General features: G+C 39.7%; 1 pseudogene; it reads left to right on the forward strand.

Moving 5' to 3' along the window:
* Positions 1–17,681, forward strand: part of LOC149156157 (uncharacterized) — a 52,429-nt pseudogene extending 34,748 nt beyond the window's left edge.
* Positions 17,682–23,393: the final 5,712 nt, after the last annotated feature.

Genomic DNA, 23,393 nt, shown 5'->3' on the forward strand with positions numbered 1-23,393 from the left:
TAAAGTCATGCATGCAACAACTCAACTGAATCATAAGAAAAGTGTACTTCCTTCTGACAGTTGCATGGGCCACATCTGTAGCTCAAACTAAAGTGCTCCAAGAGAATAAGATCAAGTTTATAGTCCAAATATTATTATGAGACAATAATATTTGACTTTTCTATTTTGGACAGCCAGTCTAAAAATAGACTTTGATCACTCCTGCTGTGATCACTCCTGCTGTGGTCACTCCTACTGTGATCACTCTTGCTGTGGTCACTCCTGCTGTGATCATCCCTGCTGTGATCATCCCTGCTGTTATCATCCCTGCTGGGATCCAAAAATAGAACTTGCGCCATAATTTGCCTGCGGGCCCACTTAGTGAAGGCGACTCTTTTCACTAAGCTCCATCATATTGTTGCAATCTCAACACTCCCTCTCGACAAGATATGGATTATCAGCAACCCCTATCTTGCCTCGGTGGTACTCGAATTTGCTCTCGGTGAGAGCCTTTGTCAGAATATCAACATCCTGATCCTTCGTTGAAATGTATGAAAGCAACATGATCCTCCGCTGCACACAATCTCTGATATGATGGTACCTGATGTCCTTGCTGCCATATACTCGGCCTCTTGAGCTCCCTGCCCAATCTGCATCCTCCTGTCTGTACCAAGATCCATATCCCGATGTGCCTCTCAAGTAGCGCAATACATGCTTGCCCGCCTTCCAGAAGAGCTTGGTAGGCTTAACCATAGCTTGTGAAAGCTGGTTAACTGCATAGCATATATCGGGTCATGTATTGACCAAATACATCAGCGATCCCACCAACTGTCGATAAACAGTGGCATCCACTTCTTCTCCTGAAGTGGCATCCTCCTTCCTCCAACCTCTAGGAAGAGGAGTATCAACAAGCTTGCAACCATGCATGTTGAACTTCTCGAGTATCTCCCGAGTATACTTGCTCCGAGAAACAAATAGTCCACCACTGCGCTGCCATATTTCCAATCCTAGGAAATAGTGAAGGAGGCCCAAGTCCTTCATCTCAAACTCTGTAGCAAGATCCTTCTTGCATGACAGTATCAACATCTCATCACCCGTTAGAATCAAATCATCAACATACAGTACAATGATAAGCAACTTACCCTCCACCACAATCTGGTATAGGTTAGGATCCGCCTCGCTCTTGGAGAATCCAAGTCCTGTGAAATAGCTGTCTATCCGTGTGTACCAATCACGTGGTGCTTGCTTCAACCCATACAACGCTCTCTTGAGCCTGCACACATGCGACTCATTGCTGAATACCTCAAAGCCTTCGGGTTGCTCAATGTATACCTCCTCCTCAATGACTCCGTTGAGGAACGCAGTCTTCACATCCATCTGATGAATGTGCCATCCCATCTGCGCTGAGAGAGCAAGAATCGTCCGTATGGAAGAATACCTTGCGACGGGTGCAAAGGTTTCCTCATAATCGATCCCCTCTATCTGTGAAAAGCCTCGGGCAACAAATCTTGCCTTGTACTTCTCTACACTCCCGTCAGCTGCTTGCTTAACTTTGTAGATCAATCTCGAACCCACCACTGATTTCCCTTCCGGTCTAGGAACAATCTCCCATGCACTGTTTCTGACAATAGAATCATACTCTTCCACCATGGCGTCTACCCATGCGGGATCCTCCACAGCTTCCTCGAAAGAGGATGGCTTAGTCACAACACACTTGCTCATAAGAGCCATGTATCCAGTGTACCGATCAGGTGACTGTCTCTGCCTGTGTTGGGCTGTAGGTGGTCCTACAACTTTCTCTGCATCTTGAGCCAGTCGCTCAGCTTATGTCAAGCGCTTTCGCCCTCTGATGGTTGGCGCTGCATGAGTGGACTCTTCCACTCCATGAACCTCATCCTGTGGCTGATCCAAATCCTGAAGCTCATCCTTAGGAACTAATAGCTCCTCATCTGCATGTAAGTGTAGCTCCCTCTCAAGCGAACACTTCATGGCTTTCTCCTCTTGAAATTTTATATCCCGTCGCACAACAGTTTTACCACTGTTTGGCAAATACACACGATAGTTGTGGGGCGTATCAGTGTACCCCACAAATATCCCAACCTTTCGATCGGCTCCAACTTCTTCCTGGCATCCTTCGTCACATGCATGTAAACGTTAGCACCAAAAATCCTCAAATGAGAAAGATCAGGCTTCTTACCAGAATAAGCCTCCTCGGGTGTACTCATGCCAAGTATCCTATGAGGACAACGGTTCTGCACATAAACTACTGTATTGCATGCTTCCACCCACAAGTGAAGGGGTAGGCTCTGATCATGCAACATTGCCCGTGCAGCACCCACAATCGTTCTGTTCTTTTGCTCAGCTACCCCATTTTGCTGTGGGTTATGGGGAGCTATGAGCTCTCTACGTATCCCTTCTGCCTTGCAGAAATCCTTGAACTCGTCCGAGATGTATTCACCACCATTATCGCTCCTAAGAGCCTTCACCTTCTTTCCCGACTCCTTCTCGACCAGTGCTTTGAATTCACAGAACTTTGAATATGTCTCGCTCTTCTTTTGCATGAAGAAGATCCAGCACTTACGAGAGAAATCATCAACAAAAATCACATAATACCTGTGTTTTGCTATCGAAGCAACTGAGAAAGGTCCACACACGTCTGTGTGAATTCTCTCAAGGATCGTCGTGGCGTGACTATCCTTCTCGTGAAAGGTGGCTTTCACAAACTTCCCCAAAGTACACCCCTTGCACTGATCTGATTGCGCAAGTGTGCCTTTAGGAAGCCCTGTAGTGATCTGCTGCAGTATCTTCAAGGCTCCATGGTGAAGGTGACCCAATCTCCTGTGCCTCAACTCGCCATCATCCCGGCTCACCAATCCTTCTGCCTTGCCTGCCATTGCTGCGCATCCATCTACATGCAACTGATAAAGGTTCCTCACTCGAACCCCTATCTTGCGGGTCTCACCAGTTGTCTTGCTGCGCAGGAAAGCCTTTCCCTCGCTGAAAACAACATCATACCCCTTGTCTTCTAACATCGCCACTGAGATAAGATTCTTCTTCAATCCTGGAACATGCATGACTTCCTTCAATACGAAGGGTTTACCAGACTCCCTCTCAAAGGAAATGGTACCGATACCAGTCGCACTGTATCTACCATAATCGCCCATCTCGATGTGCACTCCAAGATCTTTGTCCTCCAGATCAGAGAACAAATCTCTATCTCCCGTCATGTGAAAAAACGCACCACTGTCCAAGAACCACACCGATCCCATCACACTTGAAACCAAGCATGCGATCAATGAAAAATCAAGCTCAAAGTGTGAGGCTAGAGCCTCTCCTGCTGCCGATCCAGCAGCCTGCTTGTTCTTCTTCTTCTGCAGACAATTAGTGGCATAGTGTTCGTGCTGGTGACAGTGAAAAAACTTCACCTTGGACATGTCCTACTTCTTTCCTTTCGCACCAGAATGAGAAGCTTTCTTGTTCTTCCCCTTCTTTGCTTTGGTAGCCAAAGTGCAATTCTCTTCATCAGATACCTTTGATGAACATCCATTCTCATACTTATTGTTTCTGAGTTTATCCTTGAGCGCCAAGTCACTCTTGCTTTGGAATAACATTCGCAATCCATTGAAAGACATTTCAACAACACTGCTGCAAATTCAAATTCCACCAACAACCAATTCAACTGCCTCGGATCTAAGATTCGTGAGAACACAATATTTCTCGTACAGATATTGACTGTATGGGCATTCACCGGATATCTCACCTTCCGAAGGAAGGATGAATCTAGAGGCTACTTGACCCGATTATAGACTCTGCCTGAAGAAATAGAATGTAAACACTTCCTGAATAGTAGATCTGATGATCAACAACTCTGATACCATGTAGAAACTTTTTCTACAATTATCTAGCTCTGATACCATGTAGAAATTTTGAATAATATGACACATATTCACAGATATTATCCCGATTATACACTTTTAAGTGGAGCATGCATAATACATAACCTCCTCTATGTTGATCATCAGTTTACAGAAGCAGAAACATTCACAGACGTATATAGAAGCATCAATCACACATATCAACACAATATTTTCCCGAGGAAAGAATCTCGCTAAAAACCCCAACTATCTGTATATTATAGTGATTGAATCATGTAACAATACATAGTACAATACTCATCCCAAGTACTCAGTACTATCTCCACATGCTACACACAATACAGCTCAGATCTGATCTCCAAATCTCCCCCGCTGCTTGCCTGCCCCCACAGCTCAATACCTGCTCAAGAATGAATGAGAATGGTTTACCAAACTCGTATTTCACCTCCAAAGAATCACTCACACTATGTTAGACGTGAACAGAGGCTATGATACTGGGAAAATACATGAGCAAACTCATTGGCATAATCAATCCCTTGATTGTGAAAATCCTCATGCACAACTATAGTCACAACTGATAGCAATCTGATCCTCTAACACTTGTCCCTGTTGAACTAAACATACACTGACATGCAACTGAGTTAACTGATGTATTCTATAGTTTTATTATGAGTTAATAATTAGTTTAAAAACTCATCATTAGTCTATTTGCAGTTAGACTAACTACAACTAGTTTAACCAAGTCAAACTGAACACAACTCCATCAACTCCACAATCAACTCCACCAAACTCAACTGATTGAGTTCTAACTGAAGTCATGCATGCAACAACTCAATTGACTCATAAGAAAAGCGTACTTCCTTCTGACAGCTACATGGGCCACATCTGTAGCTCAAACTGAAGTGCACCAAGAGAATAAGAGCAAGTTTATAGTCCAAATATTATTATGAGACAATAATATTTGACTTTTCTATTTTGGATAGCCAGTCTAAAAATAGACTTTGATCACTCCTGCTGTGATCACTCCTGTTGTGGTCACTCCTACTGTGATCACTCTTGCTGTGGTCACTCCTGCTGTGATCATCCCTGCTGTGGTCACTCCTGTTGTGATCATCCTTGCTGGGATCCAAAAATAGAACTTGCACCATAATTTTCCTGCGGGTCCACTTAGTGAAGGCGACTCTTTTCACTAAGCTCCATCATCTTGTTGCAATCTCAACAGTGGAGAAATTGGCATTGGCAGCTGTCCAAGCTGTCCAAAGATTTCGTCACTACATCTTATTATGCAAAACCACAGTAATTTCTGACTGTAACCCTACGATGTATATCTTGACTAAACAATTGCTAGGGGGCAGTATTCCAAATGGATAGTTATCCTACAGGAATTTGACTTGGAATTTGAAAAATACAAGGCAAAGAAATCTTTGTTTTTTGCCGAACTGATGTGTGATTTCCCGCGTACTAATACTAAAACTGTGGTGGAACAACCCATTGCGGATGAATCCTTGTTTCTTATCAATACTCTTGATCCTTGGTATGGAGATATTATTGTTTATCTCCAAGCCCAATCTTTTTAGCCTGAAATCTCACAATCTCAGCGATGGAAAATACGCTTCCAATCCCAAAAATACAATATTATTGGTGATACACTTTATTGTTGTGGAGCGGATTCTGTTTTCCAATGTTGTTTAACTCATGAAGAAGCTGAAAAGGTTCTGAATCACTGTCATTCTGGAGCATGTGGCGGTCATATGTCTAGGTATGCCACAACCCAAAAGATATTGCACGCTGGTTATTTCTGGCCATCCTTATTCAAATATTGTATCTATGCAATCCGGAAATGCCACAATTGTCAAATCTTTGATCGTAAAATGTGTGCTCCACCTGCTCCTCTTCACCCTATAATTGCTATCGGTCCTTTCGCAAAGTGGGGTATTGACTTTATTACATGTAACCCTCACTCGGTCGAGGGGCATGCATATATTATCCTAGCAATAGATTATTTTACTAAGTGGGACGAGGCAATGCCTACATTTTCGGTAGACGGAAAAACTGTTGCAACTTTCGTATTCAATCATATAATTTCTGGATCAGTGTTCCTCAAGCTATTATTACTGATCATGGAAGTTACTTTCGAAATATCATGATGACTGGACTGACAGATCAACTTGGCCTGCGCCACGATAGTTCTACTCCGCATTACACATAGGCTAATGGTCTGGTTGAAGCTATCAATAAAGTTTTAGTCACTATGATCAAACGAATCATTGGTATTCATAAGTCAAATTGGCATACCATGCTATTTTCAGCACTTTGGGCATATCGGACCTCAGTGAAAACATCGACTGGTTTCACTCCTTTTCAACTGGTCTACGATTTGGAAGCAGTGTTACCTATTGAATGCGAAATTCCGTCATTACAATTAGCCATAGAATTACTCCCAGCTACTTCTAAAGAAGAGAAAAGTTTTTTGTACTTAGCTCAGCTAGATGAGAATCGACGCACTGTTGCAATAGCAAACGAGACTCATGCGAAACGAATAAAAGCTCAGTACGACAGAAGTGTTACACCTCGTAATTTTTCAGAAGGAGACCTAGTTTTAGTATATGATCAAGTGAACGATAAGCTAGGGGCTGGAAAATTTGTACCTATGTGGCATGGTCCTTACATTGTTAAGCGAAAGCTGACAAAAGGGGCTTATGAATTGATAGATTTTGACGGTGTCAACCCAGAAATGGACTTTATCTGAATAGATATTATGCTTAAATTCTGTGTGGAGATTTTTTGTTAGATTAGTTTCTTGATAGTTGGTGTATTTTAGATTAAAAAAGTGTGCCTAGTTTAGAGAGTGCTCTTATCATTATTCCTACTTATCTTGATTTCACTCTTGATATTGCAGATGTCGATGTCTCTTCAAACATACATTGGTTTTACTGATGGTGCTTGTCGTAGTACACGAAACATTTCTTCCGCAGCTTGGGTTATTTATTCACCCTCTGATGAGTTAGTGTTTATGCATGGGGTAAACCTCGGTAAAACAACGAATAACATTGCAGAGTGTAGTGAAGTGATTTATTATTTGAATCCATCTCATTTGGGATTCAGAGTTTTATTGTTAGGTTGGATTCTGAACTCGTTGTATTACAACTTAACAGGGTTTATGCCATTAGAAATCCAGTGTTATTAAGGTTATTTTTGAGAGTTCGTCTCTTGGAACGTGAATTTGATTACATTGAATATCAGCATATTCCAAGACATTTAAATACATTAGTAGATGCAGTTGCTTCTAGTATGATAAATAAACATTTGCAATAATCAAAACAATAAATTTAATAACATTCGATAACATGTTACACGAGATAGCCGGTAATAATGATATATCATAGCATAGAAGTGTGTTTCAAAATGTACATCGTCTTCGATCATAGGTTGAAAAACACCTTATGATCAGAAAAAATGATAATACAAAAAGACAAAATGTCGTGAGTCTACAAAATCGATCATCCTATCCCTGGTGATGATCACGATAAGAAACTACTGCTCAAGCCACCCTACATAGGAACCTCCTAAAAGGTCTTGGGACCCCAATCACATATCTCTGTAACCTAAGTGGAATGTCATCTATATCAGTCTCTGGAATATCTAGTGTCAAACGCTCTAGATGATGCTCCAAGTTGGTCAGGATCTCTGCTAATTGGTCCTGTGGGGTTGGTGCTGCTATAGCTGGTTGTCTCCTCTCATAATGCTGGAGAGCAATTGGTCGTCGTGGACCCACATCTGCATTTAAACTTTTGATTGTCAGTTTTGGACGATTTAAAATATAAAAAAAATTAAAACTTAGAAAGTGTTGAAAATGGTTTTTACCTGAATCATCCCATTGCTCTCCTGGTGGAAGAATCATGTCTGGGTCGCCATGGTAATCCATCCCGGTGTATGGAAAGTCCTGAATCACAAAAAGTTGGTTGTTCAACCAACGAAAATATTCAGGTGGAAATCGAACAACCTCTATGCCCTCAGAGTGACGGGCCATCAAAGCAACCCAACGAACCATTCTAGGCTCTCGAGGAAGACCAACATCAACAGGAATATGCTACGGGGCTAACATGGGGATCCTCTCTAGAGAAAAGGTGACTACGATAAATCCATATCCAAAGTTTTTCAGCTGTCCATTCTTTGCTCTGGTTAGTTGGCCTTTCACATTTGCCAACACAGCCTCGCACCAGTTGTATATGGTGCCTCGAAAACAGTCTACAGCCATCTACATCTGGGATCTAGTAGCCACATGCAATGCTACACTCCCGCATAGTCTGGTAACAGTGAATGAAATAAATTTAAGCTCAGTACTGCTGATAGTTTTAATATCAATCCTTTTATCCTTGGGGTTTGCTTGATCATCGCAAAACTCCAATCGGAGACTAGCGACAGACTGGCCACTTGGCCTAGTTCCAAAAAGAGATAATTGTTCGCCCCTTTTGGACAAACCAGTCAAAAAGTATATTTCCTCCAGCTCGATTTCGAGCCGGTGGCCACCAATCACAAAGCACTAGTCCTGTGTGTTCCATATGTCTACTAGCCATGTCAAGAGGTCTACTTGGGCCCTCATGCCCTGCATGGCCCAAAACTTATACAATCTGTATGCTCTCAATGCTTGCAATGTGGGAATATCATTCATTGCGGCATAATCTACATCCTTGTGCTCGTGTTCTTGCCAAATAAGCATTTTGAATGTCTTACAATGCATAAAAAGACATATTAGAACAAGCTTGTTCGAAAAATTTTGGCAAAAATGGAGAAATTTAAGTTTTAAAATTCATTGCGCGGGGTCCGCACCCGCTGCTTACTAACAGTGCGCAGGTCTGCATGGGTTGTGAGCAATAGGTGCGGACCCACGACTTTTTTCTTTATAAAAAAAAGTTGAGGTCTGTAGGGCCCGCGTTTTGCACCTATGGACCCCTGCGAGGGATTTTTTAAACCTATTTTTCCTTTAAAAATCAAATTTAAAGCCTAAAAGCAAAATGTAAATGAATGAAATGCAAGTTAAGGAGACGTGGATTACCTGGAGTTGACGGTTTTCGATTTCGACAGACGGATTTTCCAGAATCTTCACAGGAACTTTTTAAACCAAAATCTCTCACTTCTCACTCTGAACTCAAATGGTAAAAATGAAGTTAGAAAAGCCCTTTTTATAAGTTTTTTCAAATAAATGAATTTTTAATTTATTTATTTTTCACTTTAAAAAGGTATGTCTTTAAAAACATTTTTATTTGTCTTAAACAGGTATGTGCAATGTTTTGAGTTTTTGTGCAGAATATTGGATTTTTCGGGAAAATTGATCATTTTTCAACAAAGAGCATAATTGTATCACTTTTTTGGACTCTTTCAAAAATTATGAAAAAGCGAAACATTGGAGTCCTCTTTAAGCTCTTTTCAGACTCTCGAAAATTGAAAAGATTGCCAAGCACTTGATTGTTTGAACTCGTTAAAATAAATGAATAATCGTCCCTTCAGTATAAGTTTACCCCTTTTACGGACTGAAATGGACTATTTACGAAAAAGGTATACATTGACTAATTATGGTCAATAGAGTCCTCTTTAAACCCTTTTCAGACTCGTTAAATATGAAAAGATTGTCGAGCGCTTGTCTTTTCCAGCTCGTTAAAGTATTGGAAATGTCATCCCTCCTGTATTATTTTATCCTTTTTCGGACCTGAGGGATTAATTTATGAAAAAGTACCCCCATGGAGTTTTCTTAAGTTTTTCTTCTGACTCCCTAAAATTGAAAAACACCGAGTTTTTCCTATACTGGATTCGTTAAAATTTAACAGTGAAGGATCTGTTCAATTTTAAACAGGAACGAACCACTCCTTCTTAGGGTTTGAATTTTAAACTAAGTTGGAATCATCCGAAGGATGAGCTTATAAACAAGCAAATTTTATCCTCCTCAATCTTGTCAAAAATAAAGAGGTACTTACTAGAAATAGTGGGGGAAAAGAGAGAAAAATGAACCTGTTTGTTACACTTTGTTTTTAAAAAAAGTCGTCAACCACTCTTGAACACGACACTTTTTGTTCACCCGGGTTGGGAAAATCCTTTGCCTAACAGTTAATCAAACCACATTGAAAGTCTTCAACTGGTTTTTGGGTATTAGCTTTGGGTCAATTGTCACCAAGCCATCTGCAGTGTCGTTATGTGTTTAAGAGAATAGTTCAAACAAACCATTCATATGCAAGATATCTGTCATCCATTTTGACCATCCCTGAGTCAGTCCTTGCCAATATATTTTTTCAACACTTGATCTATGATTTCGTGTTGTGGGCTTGCCTACGACGGATCGCCTTCTATCGACTTCAGCTCATTATCTAGGAAGTTGATCTAGAAATCGTCAGTACCTTGAAAACTACATGCCCTAATGGCAGATTTCTCGCTTTCGACAATAGGTTGCATCATTGATCTTCGACCGAATGATTCTATGACATGCTCGACTTTAGCTCATTTATTCACATTTCATGGATTGTACTGGGTACTTTGAGAGCCATTGACATTACTGGTGGTTTCTCTCACACTTGTTAACGGTCCACATCATTCACTGGTAATCAAGTGGTTTCTACCATGTTCGACTTTGACACATTCATTCACATGGATAGAATCGTACTAGTTCAGGAAGCGGAAATCAAAACCCTGGATCTAGTTTCTACCATCCAGGCTATGAGAAATTTTGTTATTCATTATACAGTGGACTATTCATAAACATAATGCTACGTCCATACTGTGTCTACACATGTCTATACTCTTGATGTATTCAAAATCATTCTTATATCAAAACAGTTTAGTCAGTTTTCTAGTCAGTTTTGATCTGAGTATGGGAATGTCTACCTCAGTGATGATATGTCTATATATATATATATATATATTGCATTGAATGTTTTACAGGTTCCAACTGGGGTGTCCACAAAATGATCCTTGAAATGATAAAGTAATTCACTATTCATACATGACAGACTCTATCTTCATCTATTACAGACTTCGCACTTTAGGGGGCAATCTGTTGCACTAAAAATTGTCACCTTGACATTCTACTATCTGTGTGAGATCATTACCACTCATACTTTCCTCCTCTGCAAGTCTAAAATGTCAGTTTCTCATATCAAGCCTGGAAAATAAGAGAAAATCCCTCAAAAGTTTTTAAAACTCTGGTTCCGCACTTTCTCTTTGTCTTACCTGTTCGCACACCTAATGGTCATGTCTCATGCGCACCTAACCGCACTGTCTCTGTGTTAAAGATGCGGACCCCTATAAAAGTAAAAAAGGCGCGAGTATACTCTGAAAAACTCACTTTTAGTGATTTCAGAAGCTTTTGGAAGGAATCTTGAGGTGGCAAGTTCGCTCTTTTAAGGTTCATGTATCCCATACCTTAAGGAGCTAACCCCTTGATGTGAGGAGCTTATTCCTTTGAAGGAGGATTCTATCCCTTCATTGGTGGACCAGTAACCTCTTCCTCTGCACTATGAAAAGAAGCATTGGTCTGGTTACCTGGTGGGAGAAGCTTAGTATTTTTGAGGTAAAATGCTGCTGGAACTTAGTCTTCTTTAGTTGAGTTTTGATGAGGAGAGATTACATACCTCTATTTATCTCATTTGGAAGAGTGCAAGACTTGTCAAAGTAAGAGAAATTCCTGTTTCGGATCCCAGGAAGAGCTTGTTCAACATCAAGGCTTAAAAGGTTGTAAGGTTCTGCTACTATTCAAAGTTAATACAAATATATTTGTTTTTCTCAATAAGCTGTTAATTCATGGTTTATTTTATGGATTCCTTGATCACCATAATAGACATGATTTATAATATTTTTTATGCAGGTGCTATTTAATGTTTGCTTGTTTGTGATTGCAGGTCTTCAAAGGTAACGCTTTCAAACGATTGGAGGATGACTACTACGAACAAGCACTAGATCTAAGGTAGGATCTTAGCATTTGTGTAGTATATAATTATAAATCGCATATGTCTAGAGAAAGATAGGTTTGTTTGTCTGTTTGTTGCTAGACTATCTTCTGATACTAGGGAGATCGATCTTGTCCGCAAGATTGATTTATCTCGCCAACACCGTGACACTCCATTCTTTTGAAATTCATCATCACGCTCTTCATCACTATTTCTCTCATAGTCCTTAGAATTAGGATTAAGTGGACACCGTGACACTCTATTCTTTTGAACTTCATCATCATGCTCTTCATCACTGCTGCTCTCATATTCCTTAGAATTAGGACTAAGTGGAGACCATGACACTCCATTCTTTTGAAATTCGTCATCACACTCTTCATCACTGCTGCTCTCATAGTCCTTAGAATTAGGACTAAGTGGACACTCTGACACTCCATTCTTTTGAAATTCATCATCACGCTCTTCAGCACTGCTGCTCTCATAGTCCTTAGAATTAGGACTAAGTGGAGACCGTGACACTCCATTCTTTTGAAATTCGTCATCACGCTCTTCATCATTGCTGCTCTCATAGTCCTTAGAATTAGGACTAAGTGGACACTTTGACGCTCCATTCTTTTGAAATTCGTCATCATGCTCTTCAGCACTACTGCTCTCATAGTCCTTAGAATTAAGACTAAGTGGACACCATGACACTCCATTCTTTTGAACATCTTCATCACTGCTGCTCTCATAGTCCTTAGAATTAGGACTAAGTGGAGACCGTGACACTCCATTATTTTGAAATTCGTCATCACGCTCTTCATCACTGCTACTCTCATAGTCCTTAGAATTATGACTAAGTGGACACTCTGACACACCATTCTTTTGAAATCCGTCATCATGTCTTCAGCACTGCTGCTCTCATAGTCCTTAGAATTAGGACTAAGTGGACATCGTGACACTCCATTCTTTTGAACTTCATCATCATGCTCTTCGTCACTGTTACTCTCATAGTCCTTAGAATTAGGACTAAGTGGACACCGTGACACTCCATTCTTTTGAAATTCATCATTGTTGCTTTCATAGTCCATAGGATTAGGACTAAGTGGACACCATGACACTCCATTCTTTTGAAATTTGTCATTATGCTCTTCATCACTGCTGCTCTCATAGTCCTTAGAATTAGGACTAAGTGGAATCCGTAACTCTTTATTTATTTGAAATTCTCCATCCCCTCTTTCATCAGTGCTGCTCTCATAGTCCTTAGGATTAGGACTAAGTGGAAGAATTGACTTTCTATTCATAGTGGAAGAATTCCCGTTATATTCATCAATATGAATAGAGTTGTTACGCGATGAAGATGTTGATGCTATACAAAGCGAAACTTCACTATCAGGAGAATCCATCCCTTTCAAATAGAAGAGGTTGAATGATACAAATGCAAAGTCTCCTAAAGATATTATATAGCTTAGAGAATGAAATTTTCCCTCCAAAAATTTTCCCTCCAAAAAGTTTCGCCAAAATATTTCCCTCCAAAAATTTTGTTAGATTTATTTCCCTTCATTATTTTATTCTACAATTTATTGAAAAATGTAAACTAATTTTTTTTATGAAATAAATCTTTAAAGTTAAAATTGTAAACTACAACTTTTACCTAAATTATTTTAATAGTTAAAGTATATAATATTTACTAAACAATTGAATGTTTTTTAAATTTTTTATAATACACTCTAAAACAAATTAATCCCACATTCAACCCGCTGTAAAACATTCCATAATATTCGCTTTATTATAGTTTCCTATATCGCCATAAAAAAATTAACATGTTAATTCTTTTTAAAGACAAATTAATCTCACATTAACCGTACAGTAAAATATCTCCGTAATTCAACGGAGAATTCTCGCAATTGAAAGGTTAGTTAATTTTTTTTCCTTGCAAATTTTAATATTAAATAAGTTTAATGAAGTAGATTTTTTTTTTTAAATTAAAACTTTTTGCGGGCCAAATTTACCCACTACGTCCGTTGTGAGCATGGTGGGCTCGGTAAAGCTCACGACGGCCAAATGGGCCCGGTAATGCTCACGACGGCCAAACAGGCCTGTAGGTTAGGGGCGATGAGTATGGTTGGTCTGCCTGCCTGCAAGGTGGCAAGGCGATTCTCATAATCACCCTGCCACCCTGAGGGCGGGCGGGTCGCCGAGATGGCGTGGGGGGATGCTGTGGCAGCCTCCCCACACACCACCCCTGCGGCCCGCTCGCCCGCGGGGTAGTAGGGTGACTGTTGTGTCGCCCCGCCACCCCATGGGCAGGTGGGTCGCCGGGGTGGTGCAGGGGGAGGCTGCCGCAACACCCCCCCTGTGCCACCCTGGCGGCCCGCCTGCCTGCTAGGTGGCGGGGCGATTATTGGGCAACACAACAGTCACCTTGCCACCCTGTGGGCCCGGCCGACACAACAGTGGCCCCGCCACCCCGCGGGTGGGCGGGTTTCCGGGTGGCGCAGGGGGAGGCTACAACACCCCCCCCCCCCCCCCCCCGCGGGCCCTCGGAATTGATCCACCACCCCGCGGACGGGCGGACCACTAGGGTGGCACCGGGGGGGGGGGGGGGGGGTTGCGCAACCTCCCCTTGCGCCACCCCGGTGGCCCGCCCGCCCGCAGGGTGGCAAATGCAGCCCACATATCGTCAAACAAGAAATGCTGCTGCTGAAAATAAACCCGAAAGAGGTATGAAGTAGATGCATATATTAGAAAAATAGTAAACTAGAAATGGACATACTAAACATGTCGTCCAATGCCAAAAAAAGCAGAAAATATACGACCAGGGATAATGAATGAACAACCCAAGTCCAATCAATTAATAGCTACCCCCGCGTCCTGCCACATGAAAAATTCAATTACTCACCGGAAGGGAAAAAGGTGGTGGTTGGAAAAGTATCCCAGCACAAGGAAAAACCAGACCAAGCAATATGACCATGAATATGCAGATCACTGCCCATCAACCAACCCAACCATCTAACCCTTCAGAGCAGTAACAACAACAACACTTGAGACATGTCCGCCACTAGTTGCATATCCTAAAACCAAATTCCTTGCACGCTAGATATGATGAAGGAATTAATCCACCGATTCCATATGGTATAGTAGTCAGTGAGATATAGACAGGATCCCACCCCACACGAAATTATGGGAAAGCAATGTTAAGAATGTCAGTCTAGAAGGGCATCAAAACACTTGTAGGTATGATGGAGCCAACCTTTAAACATACAAATTAATATATAGATTGCAATCATGAACAATGCCGGAATATGGACAACCTCCGATTGAATAATTTATGAGAAAACATCCAAGATAATCATGAAAACCAGGGAAATAAAAAAAGATCCAATAGCAGCAAAAACCCCACCGATATCCACCCTAAAATCAATAATGGTAGAAACATAAGAAAAAACGTGTTAGACACCTAATCCTCTAAGGGTTGGTGTGGACGCTGAATAGTCTAAGGAAGTCCAAGCTGAGACCTTGGAATACAAAACCAAATGTCATATGAATGTACTATAAATGTATATCATTGTCAATAATAGATATACTCTCATGCTTATATTTAATATTCTGTCGCTGCCATGTATGTGTTTAACATGGTATCAGAGCGGATGTACACATGCCTTTCTCCAATTTGAGCCACTTGTTTTGTGGCATCTTTGTACAGGTCAATTTTGCATTTCATGAATATGTTTTCAGCTAAATTCTAGTTGCCATTTCTGCCCAGTTCTGTAGGAGCTCTAAGAAATGTTCCCTGCATAATTACACCATCTTGTAGAAACGCATTTGTCTGTGGAAATCACGAATACTGTCTTTTGGTTTGCACTGTACCCAGCTAGAGAAATTCCTGTAACGCATGAATCCTTGTAATTCAAGTTCAAATATGCCTCTGCGATTGGCATAGGTTTGCAGCAGCTTTATTGTACTGAACTGCGTTCTTTCCAGCTTTATTTTGTTCTCTGTGGTCCAGGAATTTCTTTGATTCCATATTTTGTCGTGTTTGAAAATATTCCTCTTTTGAATACAGAGAAATTCATGCTTTTTGTATCCTTGGGTTTTTTCCAAATTGTCGCTTGTGTTTTACCAACACCGCTGGGGTATTATCACTCTCCTGTGCCTTATATCGAGCCCTGTAATAGACCTTCGAGGGATTCTTGATCTTTTCCCATTCAATGGCGATCAAAGGAGATGGCCATCCCCTGACTCCGGTGCATTGTTGAAGGTGGATTGGCTCAGAGGGAAGTGTTAGCTTCTAAAAGACTACTTACTCTTGTCCGTGAGACTCTCAAACCAGATCTTGTCCAAAGCATCTGAGGAATTGCTGATGAGCTCTCTAAGAAAAATTTCCTTGTTGCTATAAAAAAAGTGTTGATAATAAGACTCAAAAGCTGGTTGATCTTAGCCTTGAAGGCAAAGGTCTCAACTTCACCAACTTCCGCCATTCTTGGTCCTCCAGTCACATAAGCGCTGCTCCGCTTTGTTGCCCTCCTGAAGGTGTTATGGTGTAGTTTTTACCTCCTCCATACATGTAAAATCCTGATCAGATTGATGTACGAATGGCATGACTAGTGCAATAATATTGTGTTGCGGTGCGTTGAATGGTATTTTGTTGCGTGTGGTATACGTTGTGGTGAACCTGACATTGTGTTGACTATGTTGTGGTATAACTCATCGTGGCTCTTTGTTGCGACATCGCTCTCTGTTGTGGCATCGCTTCTAATCCCTAGTCATACATACAACCCCGCACTCATATAACACTATTCATACAACTTTTGGCACCTCCTATCTAGCGTTTGGCACCTCTTCGACACCAATTTTTGGTGCAACTTCAACACTAGCATTGGGTTCTACGACATCTACTCCATTTGGTGGAACATCTACATTTGGACAAAAGCGTGCATTTGGAGGATTTGGATCACCAAGTCCTGCTCAATCAAGTCCTTTTGGAAGCACTTTTGGACAGACGCAACCAGCTTTTGGGAGTCAACTTTTTGGTGCAAGTAGCCAACCTGCATTTGGATCTACTTCAACGCTTGCGTTTGGTACCACAACCCCTGCATTTGGGTCAACAACTACACTTGCCTTTGGGGCTTCCAGTACTCCATCTTTTGGGGCTTCCAGTACTCCTTCCTTTGGTTTTGGAAGCACTACAACTTTTGGTCAATCGGCTCCATCATTTGGTGCAACATCTACTCCAACATTTGGGAGCAGCACAACATTTGGAAGCACTCCATCTCCTTTTGGTCAGAGTTCGGCTTTTGGAGCTCAGTCAACAACTCGAACATTTGGCAGCCCAGGATTTGGACAAACTACCTTTGGTGGACAACGTGGAGGTAGTAGAGTGGCACCGTATACAAGGACAAATGAGGCAGAGACTGTAGGTGGTCAGGTATCGGGGAAACTTATTTCCATATATGCTATGCAACAATACAAGGATAAAAGTCATGAAGAATTAAGATGGGAGGATTATCAATTGTGAGACAAAGGTGGCCCAAATCCGGCAAGCCAACAACCTGCAGGGGGCGGTATCTTTTCCCAGCCGGGACAGTCTAATCCCTTTGGTCAAACAACACCTTCTTTTGGTCAAACAACACCTGCCTTTGGTCAAGCATCTGCTGCAAATCCTTTTTCGGCTACATCTTCTTCCAGTCCTTTTGGTAATAAACCACCTAGATTTGGTGGTAGCACATTTTCATCTTCATCAAGGTCTGCATTTAATTCACCGTTTGGAGCAACCTCCTCATCCACCCCTTTTGGGACAGGTTCTTCAGCGCCATCTCTTTTTGGATCTTCAACAACATCAGCATTTGGAGTGGAACCCATGAAGGAATATGTTCATGGCAAAAAATATGTCATATGGTATATGGAGGTATAATGAGAGCCTACATACTTGAAGATTTTTGAAAACAAAGTTGTACGCCAATCAATTTTTTTTTGCGGTGATATTATTGTGAAATGGATAGAATAGGTGTTGTATTAGAATTACTGAATACTCTAATACATTTTATTATAGACAATACAATTATGATTGATAAAGCCATTGTCCAGACATTCAAACTTGTTTGAAAAATGTACAAGAAACATTGAATTTTTGCCACTGGAGTCTTAGCTTCAGCAAGATGAGCTACAACAGAAAAAGCATCATTTTGAATTGAATCATCACATTGCAGCAGAAAAAGCATCATTCTGAACTGAAGCATGATTATATGTTTAACAAAACGGAGCACAATACAAAGTCGTATCCTAAAACCGCCTTCCCAAACTGATAAGCGCTGTCCTTTGAGATAGTAGAGCCCAACTAAGTATGCACCACCAGAGATGTCAATAAAACACACCTTGTAGTCATTCTAGCCCCATTACCCAGCATAACATCTCTTCATCTACTTCGCTTCGCCCACATAACCAATAATTATAAATGGTTTAACAGAAACATATTTTTGATTCATGAATCAAGGAAGAAATAATAATACAACCGTTTGTTAAACAAATTTACGAAACGAGGGAGAGATCTCACGGAATTGGCCTATTAAATTTTTTATATCCAATTCATTATGACTTGATACCGAGCTGCCTATTCTCTGCATGATTAAGAGGTCGTGCTGTTGTAATGGCATGTGCTGCCTTGACTTATGAATCAGCGTGAATGAATTCCAATTAATTTTGTTTCTTACTTTATGGAATTATCGCACATCACCGGCGAATCTAACAGTTTGGTTTTTGTATGCGTTTGGTTTGAGTTTATTTCGAAAGTATCACCGTTTGGTTGGATTTTGGTTTTTTTTGCATAATTGTGTTGCGGTGGGTTTTGGTGGCTCTTGCTTTCGCATAATTTTTTTTGTCTAATTCAAATTGATGATGAGTTGGTTCAATTTTCTAACAATCCCCTCGTTAAAAGGATGGGTTATATATGAAATAAAATGATATTTTAAGGTTTAATTTTTTTTTTTTTTTTCGATTTAAATTGATGATGAGTTAGTCTAACCTTCTAACAATCCCCTCGCTAAAAAGACAATGCCAAGAAACTGATGCTAACATGTTCTCATAATTTTCTCTCATGTCTTTGAATGCATCACATTCCAAAATGAAATGTTTTTCTGATTCCACTACCCGACGTGCAAAATGTACACACCCATTCTTCCTAAGCTTCTTTAGGCCTTTTCCATCGTCTTGTCTTTTCCATTGAAGTTGATGCGAGTTGGTCCTTAATTGAGCAATAAGAACTTTTGCCCTCCATGAAATGCTAGCTCCAGTGAACTCTTTTTGTTGTAGATCAAACGTAGGGTTGAATTCCTCAATGTAGTACTTCTTTTTTCTATCCAACTCTTTTCCCTATACCTTTTTACAAAACTTCTCCATAACAAAATCCTTTAGCTTCTTGCTATTTGTAGGACAGACATTGAGGTAGATATTCCATTATTGCATCCATGTGTAGTTTTGTTTCATCCATGTTTTCTTTTTTTCACTCATGCCTTCATTGAAGATAACATTAGGCCATCTACCTACCCTTATTTGCTCAATTAATTTTAGATATCTTATGAGCTGCACTATAGCAATTGCTTTGATGAGAGTTGTCCTTCACTCAATATTATCTCATAAGGTACTGAATTTTTTATTTTGAACTTGGTCATGATAAAGTGTTTTTGGATTTTCTCAATTTGTTTCCATTTTAAGACAAAGGTGCTGCTAGCGCACAATTCAAACTCATATAACATCACTGGACAAACTAAGAGTTCAAAATACACTTTATTCGTTTTTCGTGTATATATATATATATATATATTTTAAGTCTTTTTATTATATTTCGACTATTTTATTCATATCATTTTATTATCTTGCCTTACCATTTTGACCTTATTTGTATGGTTGTGTTTCATATAATATAAAGAAATTATTAGTTTTGTTTATCTTGCCTTAGCTTCTTGACCTTATCCGTGTCATTTGTATGGTTGTGTTTCATATAATACAAAGAAATTGTTAGTTTTGTTTATGTGCATTAATATTACATTTATAATATTTATTTTATGTTGATGTTTTGGTTGCTCTTGCGTTGGCATTTTATAGTGGGTTATATATATAAATAAAGTTCTTTTATGCATTAGCATGTTATAGTGGGTTATATCTATGAATTTTTTTTATTATCTTACGCTATTTTTTTGACTTTATTAGTGTTATGTTACAGTGGGTTATATATATATATATATATATATATATATAAAATTAAGCAAAGTCTTTCGGTAGAAATTACATGAGAGAAATTTTTGGCGAGAGTGTTTTGAACCAACAAGTGTGGTTCATCATCAGGACCATAATTCTTTTATTATCTTATGCAACTTTCTTGACCTTATTCATGTCATTTGTATTGTTGTGTTTCATATAATACAAAGAAATTCTTAGTTTTGTTTATGTTATATGTTACAATGTGTTGCGAAATTAATTTATATAATATTTATTATGTTATAATTTTAATACATACTTATTTAGAAAATAACATTTTTCAATGTTATGATATTACAATATTTTATAAATGTTTTGCAATATATATTAATTTAAAATAAAATTTCAATTAATCTATAGTGTATTATAATAAATTTATAATGTGATTACAATGTTATATCTTAACTATTGATCCACCCTTTTTCTTATGTTAGCAGATAAATAACATGCGAAACACAATGAAGTGATGTGGAAACAAAAGGTGCCACATCACTTTTTCCTGTCTAGTGTTGTCATAAACACAAAAGATAACTATCAAGCAAGAAAGGTGCTAATTACAACAACTAAGACAAATCAACCTCTGAAAAAATCCCAAAGTCAAGCAATAAAGTCATGAGTTACCCAAACACCAAGAAAGGTGTTAGGGTCCAACCATAACCCCTTTATTTATGTAATAAGCCCAAGGGGTCTAGTTAGAGCCATAGTTAGTTAAAGAGTCAATAAAGCCCACATTAATAATAATTGTAAGTGGTTGATCCACATTATAGAAAATGGATCACAATTAGTTGTAAACGTGCCATAGTTAATAAATAAAGTGGTTAACCCATGTTATGCAAGGGACCACTAGTAGTTAGGGTTTTGGATGTCATTAAGCTATAAATAGTCTTAGTTAGTAAGGGAAAGATCATCGAGTCTTATTGTAATTGAGCTTTGCTCTATTGGAGGTTGCCCCCTCGAAGAGGCAAGTGAACATTGTAATATGCTTTTGAATAATAAAATATCCTGCAGTTTGTTTCATTTCATGTGATAATTCTGTGTTTTGGGCTATATTTCTTTATATTTCTATATTCTGGATTCTCGTAGGTCAAGAGTATAACAAGTGGTATCAAATTACTTTCTAGGGCCAAACGTACCTCCAATTTTTGCAGTTTTTTTAGGCTAGAGACGTGTTCTAGCGTCTTTAAACCACGAGATCTATCGTTGAGTGCATAAACCTACACATTTGGGGAGGCATGCATGCAGGAACTACAAGAGGTGGTCACGCTTGTTGGACTCCCTTGTAATCTCTATGAGTATCCCTTCGAGTGCATTAGATAGAGTCGCGCACAGACTAGTCTTCCACATACCCTTGGGTATATCAGAAGCCCCCTAGGATAACCTAAAACCTAACCTTAGATAAGCCGTCAGTTGTCTTGCTGCTACAGTACACTAAGAAAAACACTCGGGGAGATTAATCACACGTATAATAAGGTAGTCAGGTAGTATAACTAAGGGTACGATCAATCCTTCTTAGTTAATGCAATGAAAGATTGGGCCGAGTACTATTGTTGGACCCTTGCATATATTGCGATATGTAGCACCTGACACTCCTTTGTGACCATAATTCCCTCTGCTATCTGAAGATCACCCTTTAACTTATCTTCCAGACTAGATTTAGTTGTTGGGGTTCGACTGCCGTTGTTCAGATCAGATCTAGAAGTTGGGGTTCTGTTGTCACCATATAAATCAGATTCAATAGTTATGGTTTTCACAACATTGTTCAAACTCTTTGTGCAGTGATGGTTTTGACTGCCATAGTCCAGATCAGATTATTGCAACACATTTTGTAGTACCAAGACCTTGGAGTTTCTGTTACTACAGTCCAGGCCCAAATTTTGCAGGATATTTGGTAGTATTAAGCATTCTAGAATTTGGCCACTGTAGTATTGATTAGATGGGTAGAACTCCTTTTGAAGTATAAAAAAATAAGTTTGAGGTCATCCCAGGGCACTTGCAAGAGACTTATCCCATAAGCTTTAGGATGATGAGCTGGTCACAGTGGTACCATTAACTTGTAAGCCAACAAATTTTTTGGTGGTCCCAATTTTTTCCCAACGCAACTTTAAGTGACCCACTCTACTAGACTCCGGAGATTGCCCTCTTTCCAAGCATACTACTCTTAAGTAAGCTCAAAAATTTGTGGGGCTGGTGTATGCTCGGTACCAGATCTCAAGCTATGGCTGCAGAAAGGGTAGTTGAGAAGGTCAACAAACTTAAGAAAAGATTCGAGGAATTAGAGGAGAAAATTTCCGCCCAAATCTCACAACTAGCAAATGTTATAAATACGTCTCTTAAGGAGGAGCCTAGTGTTGATGCACACATAGAAGGAGAATCCAACCATCACATTCACTTCTATGGAAATTACCACTCTTCGAGCCGTCGGACACCCAAGTTGGACATGTGTAAATTTGATGGCTCTAACCCTACAGTATGGGTAACAAAAATGGAACAATATTTCTTCATTAATGATATCTACGATGATGGAACTAAAATAAATGTGGGAGAACTTTACTTGGACCAAGATAGATGACAGTGGCGGCAGTGGCATCAGAAATGTTATCTAGGGAGAGCAACTTGGAACATGTTCTCCAAAGCCATATGTGATCGCTTTGATCGGGAATCTAATTTTTTGGGCCATCTCACTAAGCTCCGACAAATAGGTACAGTAAAGGACTAGATTGCAGTCTTTGAACAATTAGCCATTAGAACTAATGACATACGAGATGAATTTTACTTGGAATGTTTCATTAGTGCCCTAAAGGAAGCCATCCAATCCCATGTCCGGATGCATCACCCAACTACTTGGTTGGATGCATGCCACAAGGCCTTAGATGTGAAATTCATCTCAAATGCCTAGTCTAATCATCCAAATTTTTGTGCCAAGGCACATCCCACCTAGGCTCCAGGCTCTACCCAAACACTTAAGGTTCAAAAGGTGTCACTGATAGAAATGGCCAAAAGAAGGAAACAAGGATTGTGCTACTACTATGATGACAAGTACCTCGCCTAGGCATAAATGCAAGAACCAAAATTATTTCAAATTGATGCTACTGATAATAGCTTAGCAAATGAAGCTTCATCCCTTGAGGTGCACAAGGAAGAAGCAGGTGAAACCCAAACCGACCTAAACAATGATCTCATAACTGTGCGAGATGAGCTGGTTATATTGCTACATGCCTTGGTTGGAATTCCTTTACCCCGGACTCTCAAAATTCAAGGTTTTATTAAACATCAACTCTTAGTAAATTATATATTACAGAGCAATGGAACACATAAAATATTGCAGAAATATAAACACAGAAAATGCATAAAACAAGAGAGACACATATATAGG

The sequence above is a fragment of the Pinus tabuliformis genome, chromosome 9, assembly GCF_031772625.1.
Source record: "Pinus tabuliformis cultivar Carrire ecotype Pingquan chromosome 9, CPIR1, whole genome shotgun sequence".
NCBI lineage: Eukaryota > Viridiplantae > Streptophyta > Pinopsida > Pinales > Pinaceae > Pinus > Pinus tabuliformis.